The following is a 22,134-nucleotide window of genomic DNA, read 5'->3' as shown; positions in this document are numbered from 1 at the left end:
CCATTGTAAAGCAATTATACTTCAATAAAGATGTTTAAAAAAAAAATGATGAGAGATGTGTAAAAGCTATATGCCTAAAACTACAAAATACTGCAAAGAAAAGTTAAAGAAAACCTTATAATTAAATGAGGAGATATACCATATTTGTGGAGTGGAGGAATCAAGTTGGTAAGGTGGCAATGGCCCCTATGTTGTTCTATAGATTCAATGCAATCCCAGCCAAAATCCAAGCATACTTATATAAAGAAATTGACAAGGGACTTCCCTAGTGGTCTAGTGGGTAAGACTTCGCACTCCCAACGCAGGGGGCCCGGGATTGATCCCTGGTCGGGGAACTAGATCCCGCATGCATGTCGCAACTAAGAGTTCGCATGCCGCAACTAAAGATCCCGCATACCGCAACTAAGACCCAGTTCAGCCTAAATAAATGTTTTAAAAAAGAACAAGCAATTGACAAGCAAATATGAAATTTATATAGAAAGGTAAAGGACTTAAAACAATTTCTTTAAAAAGCCACTCCCACATTTTAAGTTTTTATTATAGCAGCACCCCATTTCCAGGTACCAATATCTGTTTTAGTTATGAATTGCTGTGTAACAAATTACCCCTTGCAGCTGAAAATCACAAACATTTCTTGTCTCACCATTTCTGTGGGGAAAGCATCTGGGTGCGTCTTAGCTGGATTCTCTCATGAGATCACAGTCAAGCTGTTAGCTGGGACTGCAGTCATCTGAAAGCTGGACTGGGGAAAATCTGCTTCCACACTTGCTCATGTGATTTTTGGCAGTCCTCAGTGTCTACCTGGATGTTGGCCAGAGACTTCAGTTCCTCCTCATGTGAGCAGCCTGAGTATCTTCATGACATGGGACATGGCCACTCGATTCCCCTAGAGCAAGTGATCCAAGAGAAAGGGGGGAGGGAGAGAGAGAGAGAGGCCAAGACAGACCAGGAGAGACCAAGACAGATGCCACTGTGTCTCTTAGGGTTTATTTTTCATTAAATAATATTAGAAGAATTCATGGGCTTCCCTGGTGGCGCAGCAGTGCTTGGGAGTTTGCCTGCCGGTGCGGGGGACACGGGTTCGAGCCCTGGTCCGGGGGGATCCCACGTGCCGCGGAGCAACTGGGCCCGTGGGCCACGACTGCTGAGCCTGCGCTCTGGGGCCCGCGAGCCACAACTACTGAAGCCTGCGCGCCTGGAGCCCGTGCTCCGCAACAGGAAAGGCCACCGCAGTGAGAAGCCTGCGCACCGCAGGGAGGAGTGGCCCCCGCTCGCCGCAACTGGAGGAAGACCGCTCGCAGCAACGAAGACCCAACACAGCCAAAAATAAATAAATAAATAAATCTATTAAAAAAAAAAAAGAATTCATGCATTTTTATCAAATATCATATTTTTCAAGAAAGAAGAGGTTTTAACTTTTTTCCATGAGAAAACTATAGGGCTTCATTTTAGACAAATGATAATAATAATATTCATAAAATAAAAATGAGCATTTACTATGTCCCACTCCACTGAACACAGAGGTTAAGACGATGGTCTTTGGCACAGACTGTCTGCTGTTGCCTTTCTGATCCACCACTTACTGGTTATGTGTCTCTGGGCAAGTTATTTAACTCTCTGTGCCTCAATTTCCTCATCTGTAAAATAAGGGTAATAATAATATTTACCTCATAGAGTTGTTATGAAAATTAAGTGGGTCACTAAGGTGCTGGCATCTAATAAGCATTTTGTCAGATTTAGCTAATATCCATATTAGGTAGTATTTACAAATATCACCTCATTTAATACTCAAAATACCCTAGGAGGTAAGAACAATTATTATTTGACTTCATAGGTAAGGCAGTTGAGCCTTGGAGATGTAGGTTAAGTAATTTACCTAAATGCACACAAATGAGTGGCAGAACTGAGTTCTATGCAATTCTCTGGCCAGAGGTTACTTAAAAAAAATAAATAAAAAGTCCCAGATGTGGGGCTTCCCTGGTGGCGCAGTGGTTGAGAGTCTGCCTGCTAATGCAGGGGACACGGGTTCGAGCCCTGGTCTGGGAAGATCCCACACGCCGCGGAGCAACTAGGCCCGTGAGCCACAACTACTGAGCCTGCGCGTCTGGAGCCTGTGCTCCGCAACAAGAGAGGCCGCGATAGTGAGAGTCCCACGCAGCGCGATGAAGAGTGGCCCCCGCTTGCCACAACTAGAGAAAGCCCTCGCACAGAAACATAGACCCAACACAGCCAAAAATAAATAAAATAAATAAATTTTTTAAAAAAGTCTAAAAAAAAAAATCCCAGATGTGGGTGGAAAGAGATCAAAAGTGAAGGTAGAATCTAGATTAGAGAACTCATTAGCAACTGTAATTGTTCAGAAGTTATTGTAAAAGAATATTGAAATAGAAGAAATTTTAGAGTGCCGTCAAATCACCATATAGTTCTTACAGGAAAAGTGAACATAGAATATCAGATAGTAGATAACCTGGCAAGAATATAATGAAGCAGAGGAAAGACATTTGAGAACCTGCCACCCATCTCCAAAATCTGACCAACTGACATTGGGGTCCCTTTTCTATGCTACTAAGTTGAAATGGTTCCAATAACCAGAATTGCTTTGCTTTTAGACACCCATCTGCCACTCAGGGTGTGGTAGACATTAGGCCTGTCCACAAATATTCCAGTTGTCCTCCTCCTGGGAATATGGTGGAACTACATTTCCCACCCTCCTTTTAAATCAAGTATCACCGTATGCCTTGCTTTGTCCAGTGAAACATGAGTGGAAATGATGTGTGTCAGTGCCAAGTGGAAACTTTAAGAACTAATATGCCTTTTGCTCATGTCCAGGTGATACCTCCTTCAGCCCGGATCCTTGAGGAACTATAGTGAGCAGAGCCTCCCTCTGACCTTCTTTGGACATGTAGTGTGAGCAGGTAGTAAACCACTGCTGTTTTAAGCCACTGGGATTTGAGGGGTTGTTGGTTACCCCAGGATAACCCATCTACTCTGGCATGATTATGCACTGTTTCAAAACCTTTTTAAGAATTGTAGTATCTACGAAACTTTAGTGCAGAAAACATTTTGTTGAACTCTATTACTAGTGTATAAGGTACCAAAAGTACCTACAGCTAGTATTTAGTTGCTTATAAACTGGCCTGTAGCATCCCTGGAACTGAAGCCATCCTCGGTCCTGAAGGAGAGAGCTCCTTAGCTTTTAAGGCTCTTCTGCACTGGGTCATTTGTCCTGCAACATAAACCATCAAAAGTCAGCAGAGCTTACAGTAAAGAAAGCCAACACTAAACATTATGTATGTTAGAGTGGTAAAGTTCCTGTTGGATTATAGTCATCAGAAAACAAACACACTGGCTCCTGTTTTCATCATTTAAAAAACAACAATATAGCACAGGGAACTATATTCAATATCTTGTAATAACCTGTAATGGAAAAGAATCTAAAAGAGAATATATAGATACAGATATAGATATATAGATAGATATATAGATATAGATATATCTATATATAGATAGATAGATCTGAATCACTTTGCTATATACCTGAAACTAATACTACACTGTAAATCAACTATATTTCAATGAAAAAAGACAAACTTTGTTAAACACCCACTCACCCCCAGGGTACAAGAATGTCAAAGTTGGGTAAGACCTGTCAACTCTATATCCATGTTGTAATGTAATCCTGGAATGACACAGTTGGTTACCTGAAAGTATCCTTTTTTTTTTTTTTTTTGAAAGTATCCATTTTTGTACTAATTTATAACCCTAGTAAAACAAGGTGGCCTGAAAACATCAACAACAACAAAATAGAAAACAACTAAACCTGACGGAGATTGGAGAGATGGCATCAAGCCAGGAGCACCAGGAGAGAAGTGTAGAACAGATTCCCCCTCAGAGCCCTCAGAACGAACCAGCCCTGCTGACACCTACCCTCCAGAACTGTGAAGGAATACACTTTTGTTGTTTTCAGCCATCCAGTTTGTGGTATTTCATTACGGCAGCCCTAAGAAACCAATACACCCATCCACTCCAAATAAAGACCTTTCAAAATAGATAAACAGCATACAGAAAAATTTTTATTAACATAAACTAATATCTCTAAACTTTAGAGACTGTCAAAGTTATCAAAGACAAAGTCTAAAACGTTCCTGCAAAATATTACCGTCTTTTTCTGAGGTGACACATTGATGACACACACTAAAAAAAAAAACCACCCTAGGTTCAGAGTTATTTTACCTCCATTTTATTTCAGTATTGATTTTGCAACAATATGTAGAACGAACAGCAAATCTGATAAATGGATCCCCCAAATGTCATTTGCAGTAGCAAGAGAGGCACAATAAATGTCTCACGTTTTAGAGTACAATTTCCCTCAGGTATTAGCCTCACACAGTCTTCTATGTGTACTATATAATTAAAGCTGCTGCCAGGAGTTTAGGGGAGGGGGAAATAAGGAGTTATATTTTCAGAGTTTCATTTTTGCAAGATGAAAAGAGCTCTAGAGATGGACAGTGGTGATGGGTGCACAACAGTGTGAACGTACTTAATGCCACTGAACTATACACGTAAAAGCGGTTAAGAAGAAAAATTTCATGTTATGCGTATTGTACCACAATTTAAAAAAAATTTTACGTAAGTACACTGAAAATAAAGAAATAATACTTTTTCACTGTATTCAAGAGTGTAGATCTATACCTCATACAATAATCTATATTTACAAAATAATTCCCACTTTTTCATTGGTGCTGCAGAGTAGAAAGACTTTTATTGAAGAGGACCACCGCCACATTAGTCAAGGTACTTTGAACTATAGGGCCAGAGCAGACTAGGGCAAAAGAGAGAATGCATTGGCACATATAACTAGAGAGTTTGGGTGTAGGCTGGTGATGACTGGGACCAGTGGATTCCGAGGATATCATCAGAACTGGGTCTTTCTCCAGCTCCATTCCTGCCTCCCTGCTTCTGTCTGGGCTGAATCACCCTCTGGTAGGGCCTCTCCCCATTACGGTGTCCAGCTGCTCCACACTGCACTCTCCTGGCCAGTAATCCCACCAGCTCTGGCCAAAGTCCTGGAATTGAGAGCCTGGCTCAAGGCTCCTGCCCATCTTGAAGCCAGAAACGTCAGGGAGCGAGGGAGTCCAGCCCCACCAAAGCAAATGGCTGGGAACTAGTGAGGGTGTCTTTCCCCTCCCCCTAAAAAGGATGTGTTGTTAATAAAAGGGGAATGAATGCTAAGTAGGCAAAAACAACACATGTCCACTACATGAACCAATTGAATGTCTTCTAAAAGTAATGTCAGGTAATTACATTTGTTAAACATGTAGAAACAGCCTCTATGCCCTCAAGCTACTAAATGTCTCCCTAGCTGGTTATAATTATCCACAGATATGTCCAATTCTCTTAGACTGGAGAAAACACAGATAGAAATTAGGAGAGATTAACCCAAAAGGTAAAAAAAAGAAAAAAAATGAAAGTGGGTAAGTTCTTTTAACCAGGGTCTGTACATAAAGTAGCTAAAAAAACTCTGTGATGAGCACAGTAGCTTCTATTCCCCAATCCTCACAACCGCTTCAGTGAGAGAAAGATCTTTCCTAAAAGTCAGCCTGGGAAGGTATCTATGTCAGGCTGGTCCTCCTTCCCATCTTCCCTTTCACAGTCACTCTTCATCTTCTTTACAAAAGAAAGGCACGTCTCTGTCCCAACCTGATTCTAACTCTGGTGTATTTCCTCGGGTGTAAAACTAAGCAAAGGTACAGTTCAACATGCTGCCAGCAGTGCTGAGGTCGTTAAAGACTATAAAAGCTGTGTTGGCGTACAAGTCCTGTGATTCTGATTCTTTGCAGTTAAAATTGAAGGAATGAATCATCAGCTAATAGATGACTGAACATAATTTTTATATGATTTTGGCATATAACTTAGATGAAGTGCAAAAATTGTAGTGGCATTGGTACAACAAAATTCCTTCCATTCCCATCTATTCTCTTCATGTGAACAAGGCTTCTCCAAGCTATATCTGTAACACCGAAAAACAGGAATGGAATTGATGTCAAGCCCTGTCTCAAGAGTAGAGGAAAAAGTTTTACTATCATTACTATTAAACCTTCTAGCAATAGTAGTACCTTTATTCATCCAAAATACATAAATTAATTTTTTTAAATGCAGCCTTATTCATCTGAGATGCACTTCCAAAAACATTTTTACTTCTTATGTTTAATAATTATTCATTAAATTTGTAACATATGTATGGTACTTTAATTAATAATCTGCTTGTAGTAATAGTAACTCAAACTAGGAGATACTTTAAAATATTTATAGACTTAGGTCACAGGAAATAAAAATAAAATTTAATTTCTGTATTGCAGAGAATTATGCTAGAATGATAAATGAAATACTGTTAGGGACAAGAATACATTACATTAGGATAAAATTTTCTGGGAGAAATGGAATGGAAATATGAAATAAAGAGCAAAAAGGGACAATATAAGATTTCCAACTATTAATGAACAGCTGGCTTAAGTATATTAAAAATACATGATAGTGAGTATCAAGTTGCTGTGATATTTAATTCTTTTGAATACATTTAAAAGAATAATACTTTATAAATATATCTAATGCACCAGAAATTATATTCTTTGCATTGCTTTAAACTTGAGAAAAAAATTTTAGATGTCAATTTAAAAATGTGTGAGGGGGGTACATTGTTTATACATGTAATAAATGTGTATAAATGTAGTCCATGCTAGCCAAAAATACTTGAAGAACACTGATCTAAAGGAAGAGACAAGATGTATACTCAAAAAGAAAGTAATACAATAAGGAAATATATGAGTCCTAAGGGACCCCACGTAGAAGAAGATACAAATGCTTAGGAAACCATCATATATGTCGTGGTTTGAGAGAAGGTAACGTTCCCCGGGGTAGAGGCAGGCTGGCTGCCAAACCTGGATCAGAGTTTCAGCTTTTAGTCACAGAGACTTAGTTTGGTCAGAATACTTTATAGTTAATACTTCATATTCACCACACTGGCAGATTACTTAATTTATAGTAAGAACTGCAACTATCACGCCCAGTACAATGTGATAGAAACCAAATTATGTACAACCAGAAGGTCATTTGCTAGGTCTGGTGGAATCAGAAGAAGGGATGAGAGTGGTGTTACGTGAGAACTTAATGAACTGAGGTTCCGACAGCCTCTGCTTGTATCAGATGGCAGCAGGGGGACCCCTGCCACGGGCACTGGAGGACTCCAATTCAGGGGTCAGGCTGTAGGCATAGGCAGGGCTGGGAGGGATTCTGCTGCCTTCTGGCTTTTGGGGCTTCCTGGTGTATGCTAGGCCATGCTTTCTCAGACTGATTTTATTAGAATACTAGGAACATATTAATCATAATCAAATTCCAATCCTCCCTCCTTCATTTGACCTGCTGACCACCTAAACTGAAGTTCTGGGCAAACCCATTCCTCATTCACACATTTACAGACAATATCTGGCCTTCTTCTAACATAAGATGGATTATATCCATTATGTGTGGATTTTTTCTTGTTTAAATATCAGGTAAAATTTTATTTTGAAATCTTTGTGGGAATAGAGATGATGGGGCTCTCATTCCCAGGTATCATCTATAAAACATGTAATAAGTGCAATTATAAAATTAACATATGAGAAGAAGAAAATTGAGCATATGAATTTTGCAAAATAGGGCTAATTAAGACCACTCACACTGCCCTGTACTAATCACAGCCACTTTGAAGACAGTTGGCTAGGAAGGAAGCTTAATTAATTCAGCACACATTAATTGAGCTCCAACTCATGTGCTGAAGCATGCCAAGATGAGGGGGTAGTGTTACCAAACGCAAGTTTGTGTGTCCCACACACAGCGAGGCCAAACAAACTGAAACGGAGTTTGGAGCAGAGAAAGGATTACTGCAGGGCCGAGAAAGGAGAACGGGTGTTCAAAAACCCCTGACACCCTGAAGAGTTAAAGCAAAGCATTTTTAAAGGCAAGGGGAGGGATGGGCATCCCAGGGTAGGTGATCACCTCCTGCACAATTCTCTGATTGGTTGATGGTGATCAATCCTTAGGTGCCAGAAGGTCTGGGGGCTAGGAGCTCAAGATCATCAAGCAGTTAATTTCTTCCATTTGGTGGTGGTTTTAGCATCTGAAAAACTCAGGAAATATGCATTAGATATTATTATGTAGGTACTTCAGAAAGGAGCTAAAGCAGAGGATATGGGGTAGAGGTCTGTCCCAGGAAGCCCCTATAGGGTCCTGCTCAGTTACAATAGGAAGAGAAGTAAGGCAGACTCTGCCATCAAGCCCTCACATGTAAGCAGATAATTCTCATACAGTGTGATAAATGTACAATCAAGGAATAAAAGAGGGTTATAGGAGCACAGTGGAAGGGAGTGAGGGACGGGCCTCACAGAAGAGACATTTTGTCTTTGTCTTGAAGGAAGAGTAGAAATTTACTAGGAGGATACAACCAATATTGAGAGTATAATTGGTATCTGGAAACCTGCAAGGGCATTGCCTATTTTGACAATGGTAAAAGTTCAGTGTTCCTGGAACTTAGGGTTTGGTGGGGGAGGTGCAGAAAGTGAAGGAAGTTTGGATTCTACCAATCTGCAGTGGGAGTATGAACATGATTTCACATGGATCGGACCTCTGGGAAAGCAGGGAAGTAGCACTTTTTAGTAGAAGAAATCAAGTACAGGAGACCACAAGCCTAAGAGAGGGTACCCCAATAAGAAGTTACAAGTCCTTGCCTGGTTTCAGGATCAGATTGTTTTCAGACCTAGACTCGCTGACTGAGTCAGGAATAAGAATCCTGCAGCACCATGGTGAGTATGCATGGTAATGACAACCTGGGTCCCTCTTAAAAGGGACCCATGGATATTTACTTACATAAATGTACACTGGGGAAAAGGTAATACCCAGACATTTCAAGGACTATTGGACACAGGCTCTGAATTGAATTGCTACCTTATCACAGCCCCTGTTAGAGTAATAAAAGGAGATCTGACCAAGGCCTGGCTTACAGTGGGTTCACTAGGTTTGCAAACTCACCCAGTGATCATTTCTCTGATGCTCAAATGTAAAATAGGAATTTACATAACTGGCTGCTGACGCAATCCCCTCATTGGGTCCTTGGCCTGTGGGCTAAGAGCTCTGAAACCATAATTCCTTGGCTAAAATAGTAAATCAAAAACAATATCATAGTCTGGGAGTGGGTGATGTTGGAGATTAGCACCACCCTTCAGGATCCAAAGAATGCAGAAGTGGTGGTCCCCCATAATATCTCCAATTCAGTGGTCCACCCCCTGCAAAAACCAAATGGATCCTGGAAGACGATTGTAGACCACAAGTAGTAGCTTTACCGTAGCTGCCTGTCAGATGTGGTATCTCTGCTAGAACAAATTATTATGGCCTCAGTTACATGGTGTGCAGTCATTGATTTGACAAATGTGTATTTTTCTATTCCAAACCAAAAAGAAGGGCAGAAACAGTTTGCATTCACATAGAACTGGCAACAATATACACTTATGGTTTAGCCCCAGGGCTATGCTTCTTTTCTCATCTTCCATCATAACACAGTGTGAAGAGGTCTAGACTTTCTGGACATCCCAGAGGACATCATGCTGACCCATTACAGTGACAATATTATGTTGATAAAGCCAGATGACCACGACGTACTGGCACACTGAATGCTTTGGTGAGCCCTTGTCATGGTGCCATTCCCCAAGGAGACCAACCAGTCATGTGGTGGCAGCATGTTGGCTACACTGAACTCCTTCCGTCGTGAGAGTGCCAGCAGTTCATCTTCATAGAAACAGGCATGTACTATTGGTATGGCTTTGCCTTTCCTGCCGGCAAGGCTTCATCCAACACCACTACCTGAGGACTTATGGATTGTTTGATTCCTCCTGGCATGGGAACACAGCAGGCCAGGAGACCCACTTTATAGCAAAGGAAATGTGGGAGTGAGGTCAAGACTGAGGGACCCACTGATTGTGTCCCCAACCATACAAGCTGGAAGTTGCCGGCGTGATGGAGCATTCACACAGCCCAGCAAGGCAGCACAGCCAACAACTGAGAGGCACAAAGGCCGCTGCCTTGTCCCAGAGGAAGAACAGTTCTGCAGGGTGGTTCATGCTCCGCAGCTTTCCCCTGTGGATCAGGCCAAGTCGGACTTTACCTGAGACCACATCCCTGCCTGGCTCTTTCCCTTTATTTTGCTTCCTTCCCTCCTTTAAAGGCTTTTCCCGGAGAAATGCTTTTCCATCAACAAATCATGGTGCACTGAATTCCTCTTCTGGCTCTGCTTGTTTAGAACCCAACCTAAGACATCCGCCTCCCCCTGCAAAATGCCCCTGAGAGAGGCAGCAACAGGAAACGTGAAACCATGCTTGCTCAGGTCCTCAGAGCAGCCAAATTCCTGCTTTGGACAAAGGATCTGCCTTCATCAGTTCTTCCGAACTAAACGGATCCTGAGCGCTGGGAGTCGGTCTCTGGGTTTTTATACTCTGGGAACATGGAACCACATTCTAGGAGTTATTGGAAATCATAGGATAAACCCACATCCTCCTGGAGTGACAAATGTGTCAGAAAATTTGCGGTAAATATGTTACATTATGCACATGTATTATGAAGTAGGGTACAAGATGGGCAAAAGTTTTAGATGAAATACACGATCTCAAAAGGCCTGTCTTGGGGCTTCCCTGGTGGCGCGGTGGTTGAGAGTCTGCCTGCTAATGCAGGGGACACGGGTTCGAGCCCTGGTCTGGGAGGATCCCACATGCCGCGGAGCGGCTGGGCCCGTGAGCCACAACTGCTGAGCCTGCGCGTCTGGAGCCTGTGCTCCGCAGCAGGAGAGGCCGCGATAGTGAGAGGCCCACGCACCGCGATGAAGAGTGGCCCCCACTTGCCACAACTGGGGAGAGCCCTGGCACAGAAACGAAGACCCAACATAGCAATCAATCAATCAGTCATTCAATCAATAAAATAAATCTTTAAAAAAAAAAAAAAAAAAAAAAAAAAAAGGCCTGTCTCTCCTGAGGCAAGCAATTGAGGGTCCCCAGAGTTCAAGTTCCTTCTCTGTAAGAAGTGCTGAGGTGGGAAAGTTTGGTGTGCGTCAGAGAGTTTGATGAGCAGAGCTGGTGATGGTTGCTTTGAACAAGAGAAGGAAACAGCCTTCAACCCTCGGACCAAGGTAAGAAAAAGGAAAGAAACTAGAGTTCCACCAGACCGATTTATAATATGTTTCTATACTTTCCCTTTGTAATGTCTGGCATATTTGAGGGTTTATTTGCTAAGCACTTTACATGCATGAACTCACTTAATCCCAGCAACACTCTGGGAGGTGTGTACTGTGAGAGGCCTCATCTTAACATGTGGGAAAAGCGAAGTTCAGGCAGGTGAAATAACCACCAAGGGAGCTGGAAAATATGTGGGTATCCACATCTACCTCCACATTCTGTGTCTTCTCTACTCTTTGTGCTCAGAGAATATGGGACATATAAAAATAGAGAGACCCAGGAACTTGCTATCTCCAGAATTAAATGTCACTGAAGTCAAAAAGAGCTGAAATCCTGCCTGAGTTAGAACATTTCATTTCCCACCTTTTACCCTAATGTTCATTTGATACTTTTGTTCCCTTGATTTCATATTTTTCAGCTGGATATTTTAAATTAAAAACTTTGACTTCTTTCTTTTACCATGCCGTATTTAGTTCTCTCTTATCACCTACATAAATTTTGCCCTGGATATAACCTCCTAGGCCTGGTATGCTACATGAAAACAAATAACAGATAAGTATGAAAATATTAGAGATAAAAACAAGCAGGCTTTACAAGTCTGTAAGTCATAAAGAATCTCTTTGTAAAGGTAACATTTTATTTCTTTATTAAAAATTTGCCAGGTTCAATGTATATTGTTCATCTGCCTGTAAAAAAAAAGATTTAAATGCTGTTTCAGGGTCTCATAAATACAACCTCAAACCTATAACCTCGAATTTTTCATGAGAAAGGATGGAGGTTGACTTATCCCTCACTCATCAATATCATCATTTTAAAAATGCTTTAGTACTTTCTTCCTACTCTGCTGAGTTGCTGGGCATAAATCCAGGAATATGAGGCATATATAGCCAGACTCTAAAGATGATTTCTATCCCTTTCCGGCTTGCAGTTTTATAAGTCAGTCTCATGTATCAATTAACATTCATATTGATATATTTCCCCAGAGTATTCTAGCTTGCATTTGTGATATGGGAGCTGCTGTCACAGTTTGTTATATCTCCTTAAAAACTTTGCCCTGGTGGATATAGAAAATTATTTTTCATAGGTAAGTTAGACAAGAGCTTCAGAAATTTTGTCAAAACATATGGTTTCTAACATTTAAGTTTACATGCACAGAGTACAATAGTTACACACAATTAAAATCAATTTTAATTTAATAATTTAATTTATTTTTGGCTGCATTGGGTCTTCGTTGCTGCTCATGGGCTTTTCTCTAGTTGTGGCGAGCGGGGCTACTCTTCGTTGCGGTGCGCGGGTTTCTCATTGCGGTGGCTTCTCTTGTTGTGGAGCATGGGCTCTAGGCGCACGGGCTTCATTAGTTGTGGCACGCGGGCTCAGTAGTTGTGGCTCACGGGCTCTAGAGCGCAGGCTCAGTAGTTGTGGCACACAGGCTTAGTTGCTCTGCGGCATGTGGGATCTTCCTGGACCAGGGATCGAACCCGTGTCCCCTGCATTGGCAGGCAGATTTTTATCCACTACACCACGGGGGAAGTCCTTAATGTCAATTTTAAACAGATGATTTAAAACACTGTGAAGTACAGATGGCCAAAAGGCACATGAAAGGATGCTCAACAGCACCAATTATTAGAGAAATGCAAATCAAAACTACAACCAGGTATCACCTCACACCAGTCAGAATGGCCATCATCAAAAAGTCTACAACAATAAATGCTGGAGAGGGTGTGGAGGAAAGGGAACCCTCCTACACTGTTGGTGGGAATGTAAATTGGTGTAGCCACTATGCAGAACAGTAGGGAGGTTCCTTAAAGAACTAAAAATAGAGCTACTATACGATCCTGCAATCCCACTCCTGGGTAAACATCCAGAGAAAACCGTAATTCGAAAAGATACATGCACCCCCATATTCATTGCGGCACTATTTACAATAGCCAAGACATGGAAGCAACCTAAATGTCCATCGACAGATGAATGTATAAAGACGATGTGGTAGGGACTTCCCTGGCAGTCCAGTGGTTAAGACGCCGAGGTTCCAACGCAGAGGGCACGGTTCGACCCATGGTCGGGGAACCAAGATCCCACGTGCCACGCTAAGGCCCCACATGCCCTCATGGCCAAAAAAATGATGTGTGTGTGTACATACACACACACACACACACACACACACACACAATGGAATATACTCAGCCATAAAAAAGAATGAAATAATGCCATTTGCAGCAACATGGATTAACCTAGAAATTATCATACTAAGTGAAGTCAGAGAAAGACAAATATCATATGACATTGCTTATATGTAGAATCTAAAAGAAAAAAAAGACACAAATGAACTTATTTCCAAAACAGAAAGATACTCACAGACACAGAAAACAAACTTATGGTTACCAAAGGGGAAAGGGGGTAGGGGGAGGGATAAACTAGGAGGCTGGGATTAACATATACACACTACTATGTATAAAACAGATAACCAGCAAGGACCTACTGTACAGCACAGGGAACTATACTCAATATTATGTAATAACTATAAGGGAAAAGAATCTGAAAAATATATATATACATACACATATAACTGAATTGCTGTGCTCTACACCTGAAACTTACACGATATTGTAAATCAATTATACTTCAATAAAAAATTTAAAAGAGGGGCTTCCCTGGTGGCGCAGTGGTTGAGAATCTGCCTGCCAATACAGGGGACACGGGTTCGAGCCCTGGTCTGGGAAGATCCCACATGCCGCGGAGCAACTGGGCCCATGAGCCACAACTACTGAGCCTGCGCGCCTGGAGCCTGTGCTCCGCAACAAGAGAGGCCGCGACAGTGAGAGGCCCGTGCACCGCGATGAAGAGTGGCCCCCGCTCGCCGCAACTAGAGAAAGCCCTCGCACAGAAACGAAGACCCAACACAGCCAAAAATAAATAAATTAATTAATTAATTTTTTTAAAAAAATTTAAAAGAAACACTATGAAGGCCTTTCTGATAAGCATTCAATAATTTTAATACCTTTTTCAGGGTATCATCTTACTGCTTATTATATAAACTGTTTTCTATCTTTTTAAGCTTGTTTTTTGATATGTAAACAACTCCTAACCCACTAATTAAACTTCGCAGATACTAAAACTTATGTGATCTTGTAGATACAAAGACATCATATAAGCCTAATAAATATATGTAAATAATAATAAATATAAATATATTAATTGGAAATGAGGCTGTAACAATGTGGTAGTTTTAGAGAATCACAAACCAAGCATTTTGGCTCCAATACCATGCATTACTCTGGCAGTCTAGGCCACCTAGAGTATAAAGCAGTGGTAACAAAAGTAATGATGAAGATTCACTGCAAATGAATACTATGAAGAATAGAAATGGAGGGGGAAAAAAAGGAAAGGAAGGAGGAGAGGGAGGGAGGAGTAAGGAGCAGAGAAGGGAGGGAGGGGAGGGATGGAGGGGGAGGGACCCAAACTACAAGCGGTTCCCTTTACTCTCAGTTCAGGTATCTTCTGAAGAGGACAGCAATTCAAGGGAAATCAACGGCAGTTTCTAGAGAAATAGATTTCTTTGTTCTGACAAACTGAAAGACACTGTGTTGAAGGAAGCTTTTGCCAAGCACACCACATTGGATCTTCTGTCCAAGGCCATCATCAAGGTCAGGTTAATGGCTGGGCTTCTGAAAAATGTGGTCTTAGTGAAATCTAGAAGGAGTCCTAATGCTCTTTCCAACAGCCACATAAATAACCAAGAGGCATGTGGCACAGTGGGTTTCTGTCTTACTTTGGCCAGTCACTGGTATTATAACTTTTGGCAATTCCTTTAACCATTTGGAGCTTCACTTTTAACATGTAGAGGTGACAAGCAGACATGGAGTGAAATTCCAGGTTCATCTCTTATTACTGTATGATTTTAGGAAAGTTATATAACTTCTATGAATTGATTTCTTCAGCTATAAGATGTGAATAAGACATAAAAAGATCATTCAGAAGTAGCCTGACCAAAAAAAAAAGGACATAATGTATGATTCTATTTATATAAAGCTGTGGAAAATGCCAACCGATCTACAGTGACAGAGAGTAGATCAATGGTTGCTTGGGGAGCTGGGAAGCAGGGAGGGGTGGGGAACAAAGAGACCTCTCAGGTGGTGGATCTGCCCCTGATCTTGATTTGGTGATTGTTTCATGGGTGTATATGTATGCCAAAACATCAAAATATACATTAAACATTGTAAACATTTATTGTTTGTCAATTATGCCTCAATAAAGCTGTTTTTTTAAAAGGGTGAGAGAATTAAATGAGATAGTATGTGCAAAACAATTAGCACAGCATGTGGTACAAGTAAAAGTCTCCAGAAATATGGGTTCCTTTCCCCACTGATGTCAAAGGGCTATTTAAAATGGTACTGTGCTCCATAAACATCCATCAGTACTACAAACACTGAAATCTTCCCAGAAGTTTTATAGCTTGATAAATATTTTCAAAGAAAAATATGACAATATGAAAATATCTCTGTGGCTTTTTAAGGATATTATTTGTGACGCTTTCTTTCAAATCTTCATTAGAAGCATATTTTCATTGTTGGAATCACATTGCACATAGGACTTGCATGCCACTTTCCACTCCACGTTTTTAAGTAAAATGTCTTGCATGTTGTTTTTAATGGCTACCTTGTAATTTTTTCAGTGGTAAGAATTCTGGATATATTTTAAAGATAGAGCTGCCAGGATTTGCTGACAGATTGAATTTGGGGCATGAGAGAAAGAGGACTCAGGGATGATGCTGAGGTTTCTGGCCTGAGCAATTAGAAGTTCAGTAAAGTGGACAGTTTTTGAGATGAGGAAGAGTATGAAAAGGGCAGATTAGGAGGGGAGGATGAGGAATTTAGTTTTGGACAAGTTAGGTATCAAACATCAACATGGAGATATGGAGTAGGCAGTTGGACTTGAGATTAGAGAGGAGGTCTGGCTGGAGATAAAAACTGGGGAGTCTCCAATATGAAGATGGGATTTAAAACCATGAGCTGGATGAGTTCTTCAAGGGCATGAGTATAAATAAACAGAAGAGGTTCAACCGCTGAGTCATGGGGGCCATCTAGTGTCAGCAATCCTGGAGCTGAAGAGGAATCAGCAAAGGTGACAGAAAAGGAGTGTCGGGAAAGTGGAAATCCCAGAAGAGGTGAATGTCCACAATGTTTACATGAGAGAATGCTGCTGGTCATTTAAGTAAGAGTGGCTATATCAAGGGCAATTTTGGTGGAGTGTTGTGAGCCAAACTATTATTGGAATAGATTCAAAAGGTTATCGTAAATAGAAATTTCTCCAAGGAAGATAATGGCCAGTAAGCACATGAAAAGATGCTCAACATTAGTAGCTCTCAGGGAAAGACACATCAAAATGACAATGAGATACCACCTCACATCCGTAAGGATGGCTACAATCAAAAGGAAAATAAGTGTTGGTAGGATATGGAGCATTGCTTTTATAAAGGGGTAAATTGTTAGAGATTCTTGCACTGTCATTTTCCCTGATGTCTCAGTTAACATTCCCTGTTTTATCTTCTCAGGAGTAGTTTATGTAAGAATGTTTACGATCTGTTCCTTGAATATTTGCTAAGACTCACCAAAAAAGAATTTAAGTCTGGATATTTCTTCATGGAAAGATTTAAAATTACTGCTTTATTTGGTTTCACAATGCAGGCTTTCTATTTTTTTTCTAGGTATTTGAAAATTTTCTCTAAGTTTTGCAATTCATTGGCATAAAATTTTTCATAGTATTATACTCTTACTGTCTTTTAAATTTATAATGCATATGTGATTCTCATTTTACATCCTTAATATTATCTATTTGTGCATTATCTCTTTGCCCCTCCCCATAAATCCTGCCAGATGATTGTCTATTTTTTTTTATTAAACTTTTGTTTGTTGGTCATCTCTATTCTTATTTTACTACATCATCTATTTCTGTTCCTTATTATCTACTTTCTTCTACTTGCCTTGAGGTTATTTTGTTATGCTTTTGCTAACCTTTTAGGTTGGATGCTTAGCTCACTAATTTTCCACATTTATTCTTTTCTAAAAGAAGCATTTAATGTGACGAATTTCCCTCAAATATTACTTTCATTGCATCTCATACGTTTTGATATTTAAACTTTTATTATTGCTTAGTTCTAAATATGTTCAAATTTCAATTATGGCTTTGACCCATGATTTACTAAAGAGCATGCATTTAATTTCCAAAGTTAATTTTAAAAGTCTCACTTGTCATTTTATTATTGGTATTTGAATTAACTGCATTGCAATTAGAAAATGTCATCTGCATAATACTGATTCTATAAGATGTGTTGAGTCATGCTTCATGACTAGGCACTTAATCAATGTTTATAAATGCTCCATGAATGCTTGAGCAGAATGCACATTTTAAAATTGTTGGGTACAGAGTTCTATATATGACCATTAGATTAAGACTGTTTTATTGTGGTATTCAGTTTTGTTTTTTAATCTTCTATATGTCAGAAGCTCAGCCAGCTGAGCTGGGGGAGACAGAGAGAGAGAGAGAGAGAGAGAGAGAGAGAGAGAGAGAGAGAGAGAGAGAGGAGTGAGCTGCCAGGTGTCAGAGTAGCTGATGAAAACAAGCCAAAAATGAAAGGTCTTAACCACTTACCGCTTTGGAACAAGCAAGTAGCTAAACTGCAGAAAGTGCAGACTCCTTCTGTTCCGCTTTCCCCCAGGGAAGTACACACTGGTCCAGGCCAGCTGGATCAGTGCAGATGTGGGGATCATCTCACTGTTGAGGGAGCCCCGGAACAAAAGACACCAATAGTTTTATGGCCCCTGGGGTCGGGGCTGAGGGCAGGGGGGAAGGATGAGGCATGGAAAAGTACTGAGTAAGCCTGGGCAAAGGTGCCTTCGACGGTTCCCCTCTGCTCCCCATAAGGAGGCCTCAACCCAGGCACCTGAAGAAGAGATCTGCCCAAGGCTTAGATAAAAGCTTAGAAATAAAGGTTCTTGGAGTAGGAATGCAAGTATGCCAAAGAGCATGATTGACCAGAGGGGTCTGAGTCCTTGCCTGCAAGTCCTCTCAGAGGCTGCAATGCATTGGCTGTACCCCAAATCTAATGCAGGCCTCTTCCCCAAGAGGCCTGCCAGGTAAAGCCTTTGTAACTGCCTGTGATCAGGCCTGAAAAAAACCACACATAGGTTTTAACCAGGTACCATACTCCTCACTATATTGTCAGTTTGACTTATAAATAATTAAGAAAGGTGGGTACATGGTAATGGTGGATTTATCCATTCTCCCCTGCAGTCCTATCAAATTTTGTTTTACACATTTGAGGCTACTTTATTAGGAGCATGCAACTTTAGAATTGTTGTATCTTCCTGATGAATTAAATAATCATAATGATACCCTTATGTTTAATAATGCTTTTGCTTAACAATCCATTATGTGGATATTAATATAGTTATACTAGGTTTCCTTGGTTAATAATTTTGCCGGAAAACTTTTCCCCTTCCTTTTACTTTTGATCTTGCCATATCCTTATGCCTTAGGCATGTCTCTTAAAAATAGCACGTATCGGGGTGAGATGTGACAGGGTGAGAGAGTGTCATGGACATATATACACTACCAAATGTAAAACAGATAGCTTGTGGGAAGCAGCCGCATAGCACAGGGAGATCAGCTTGGTGCTATGTGACCGCCTGGGGGGGTGGGATGGGGAGGGTGGGAGGGAGGGAGATGCGGGAGGGAGGAGATATGGGAACGTGTATGTATATGTGTAGCTGATTCACTTTGTTATAAAGCAGAAAGTAACACACCATTGTGAAGCAATTATACGTCAATAAAGATGTTTAAAAAAAAAATAGCACGTATCTAGATTTAAAGAATCTAATTTGATAAAATGTAAGTTTAGTCCATTTACATTTAATATGATTTTTAAATTTGGACTTTTTTCTACTTTTCTCTCTCTTACCTTATTATTCCTATTTGTCCTGGATTTTCTATGCTTTTTTCCCCTCTTATCTTGCCTTTGGGGGGGGTGTTGATTGTGTTTCTTCCCTTCTCCTATTTAGCTCTAATTGTTTGGATTCATATGTTTTTTTCTTTTCTTTATCAATTGCCCTTGAGACAACTTAACAAAGCCTAAAGTTAAATAATTCCTTAACCTCTGCCAGAACAATAAAGAACCTGTGAATACATTCACTCTCCTTGCACTTCCTCACATCATATATATTATTATGCAAAATTGTATTTTAGCACTATTCTATTTATTTGGATTTACATATATGCTTCCACTGAATATTATTTTAATCCCTTTTCTCAGACCATCGACTGGATCATTTTTTCTTCTTTAATTACATCTTTTAGAAGTTACTTTTGTACAACTCTCTAAGTAGTAAACTCAGCTTATGTTTATATGTAAATTTTTTTCACCTTTGTTTTTGAAAGATAGTTCTGCTGAATACGAAATTCAAGGATGACATTTATTTTCTCTCAACACATTGGAGGTATTTTCCATTGTCTCCTGGCTTCCTTGGTTGCTATTGAGGAGACTGATGTCATTTTCATTTATGTTTTCTTTGTGGCTGATTCTAAAATCTTTCTTTGTTCTTGGTGTTCTGCAGTTTCACTACTTATATCTAAGCATGGATTTCTTTTTATTTTTCCTTTTAGGGATACATTGTGTTTCTTTAATTTGTCCTTTCTGAGATACAATGTACTTCCCACTCTGCTTAAATGATTGAGGTCCTCTTTCTGAGATAGGCATAAGGCTCTGTTCTGGTCAGTTTTCACAAGGGCAGTTTTTAAGGAGTAGTGGGCTGCTGCTGAAAGTCTGGTAGCTGATAAAAAGAAACAAACAGGGTATGAACTCAAAATGGATTGAAGACCTAAATGTAAGACCAGATACTATAAAACTCTTAGAGGAAAACACGGGTAGAACACTTTTTGACATAAATCGCAGCAATTATCTTTTTGGATCCACCTCCTAGAGTAATGAAAATAAAAACAAAAACAAACAAATGGGACCTAATTAAACTTAAAAGGTTTTGCACAGCAAAGGAAACCATCCACAAAACGAAAAGACAACCCATAGAATGGGAGAAAATATTTGCTAATGATCTGACCAACAAGGGATTAATCTCCAAAATATACAAACAGCTCATGTAGCTCAATATCAGAAAACAAACAACCCGATCAAAAAATGGGCAGAAGATCTAAATAGACATTTCTCCAAAAAAGACATACGGATGGCCAAAAAGCACATGAAAAGATGCTCAATATTACTAATTATTAGAGAGATGCAAATCAAAGCTACAATGAGGTATCACCTCACACCAGTCAGAATAGCCATCATCAAAAAGTCTACAAACAATAAATGCTGGAGAGGGTGTAGAAAAAAGGGAACCCTCCTACATTGCTGGTGGGAATGTAAATTGGTGCAGCCACTATGGAGAACAGTATGGAGGTTCCTTAAAAAACTATAAATAGAGCTTGGGGACTTCCCTGGTGGTCCAGTGGTTAAGAATCTGCCTTCCAATGCAGGGGACATGGGTTCGATCCCTAGTCGGGGAACTAAGATCCCACATGCGGTGGGGCAGCTAAGCCTGCGTGCTGCAACTAGAGAGCCCGTGTGCTACAACTACTGAGCCCATGTGCTCTGGAGCCTGTGTGCCACAACTGGAGAGCCCACACGCCGCAACTAGAGAAGCCTGCATGCTGCAAGGAAGAGCCTGTGCGCTGCAATGAAAGATCCCACATGCAGCAACTAAGACCCAACACAGCCAAATAAATAAATAAATAGAATATTAAAAAAAACCCTATAAATAGAGCTACCATATGATCTAGAAATCCCACTCCTGGGCATATATCTGGAGAAAACCATACTTTGGAAAGATACATACACCCCAACGTTCATAGCAGCACTATTTACAATAGCCAAGACACGGAAACAACCTAAATGTCCATTGACAGATGAATGGATAAAGAAGATGTGGTATATATATACAATGGAATAATACTCAGCCATAAAAAGAATGAAATAATGCCATTTGCAGCAACATGGATGGACCTAGAAATTATCATACTAAGTGAATTAAGTCAGATAGAGAAAGACAAATATCATATGATACCATTTATATGTGGAGTCTAAAAAAATGATACAAATGAACTAATTTACAAAACAAAAACAGACTCACAGACTTAGAAAACAAACTTATGGTTACCAAAGGGGAAAGGTTGGAGGAGGTATAAATCTGGAGTTTGGTATTAACATATACACACTACTATATATAAAATCAACAAGGACCTACTCTATAGCACAGGGAACTCTACTCAATATTCTGTAATAACCTAAATGGGAAAAGAATCTGAAAAAGAATAGATATATGTGTATGTATAACTGAATCACCTTGCTGTATACCGGAAACTAACACAACGTTGTATATCAACTATACTCCAATATAAAAGAAAAAAGAAAAAAACAGGGTATCTGCTTCTGGCATTATGGCTGACCCAGCGCTCTAAGGGGCTCTTCCACGGAAGGTCTACTAATACAGTGCACAGGACACACTATTTGAAATACTGTCTGTCTCACAAGGAGCAGAGGAGTTCTCCAGTGACAACCTCCCTTCCTCCTCCTCGCCCTCAACGATCCCCCAAAAGAAAATAGACTTGAGCTGGGGTCTAAGAAAGCAGTATGGAGTTGGGACTGGAACAGTGGGCAGCCAAGTTAGAAGGAAGAGGATAATAAATGTCAATAGCAACAGGGTTTGCTATACAGATGGCCAAGTACTAGAAGGAATACGTGGAGAAATGAAAAGGTAAATTTCTTAGGGTAGTGAATTTATGTATGGGTTGAGTTTTTTTTTTTAATTGCTTCATGTTCTTAGGCCACTGA

General features: G+C 40.3%; 1 long non-coding RNA gene across 1 annotated transcript in view; it reads right to left on the bottom strand.

Annotated features, from left to right (window-relative positions):
• The window catches only part of LOC309628097, a 34,070-nt gene that overhangs the window by 6,000 nt on the left and 5,936 nt on the right, over positions 1–22,134 (bottom strand). Inside the window, exons 3-4 of the long non-coding RNA XR_014244153.1 lie at positions 3,109–3,226; positions 644–1,637 (exon numbers count right to left, since the gene is read on the bottom strand). This is a non-coding gene — a long non-coding RNA (uncharacterized lncRNA). The remainder of the gene's footprint in view (positions 1–643; positions 1,638–3,108; positions 3,227–22,134) is intronic.

This window comes from Balaenoptera borealis, assembly GCF_965194805.1.
Source record: "Balaenoptera borealis genome assembly, chromosome: 4".
Taxonomy (NCBI): Eukaryota; Metazoa; Chordata; class Mammalia; order Artiodactyla; family Balaenopteridae; genus Balaenoptera; species Balaenoptera borealis.
The sequence above is the reverse complement of the archived record's forward strand: the minus strand, read 5'-3'. Positions and strand labels throughout refer to the sequence as shown.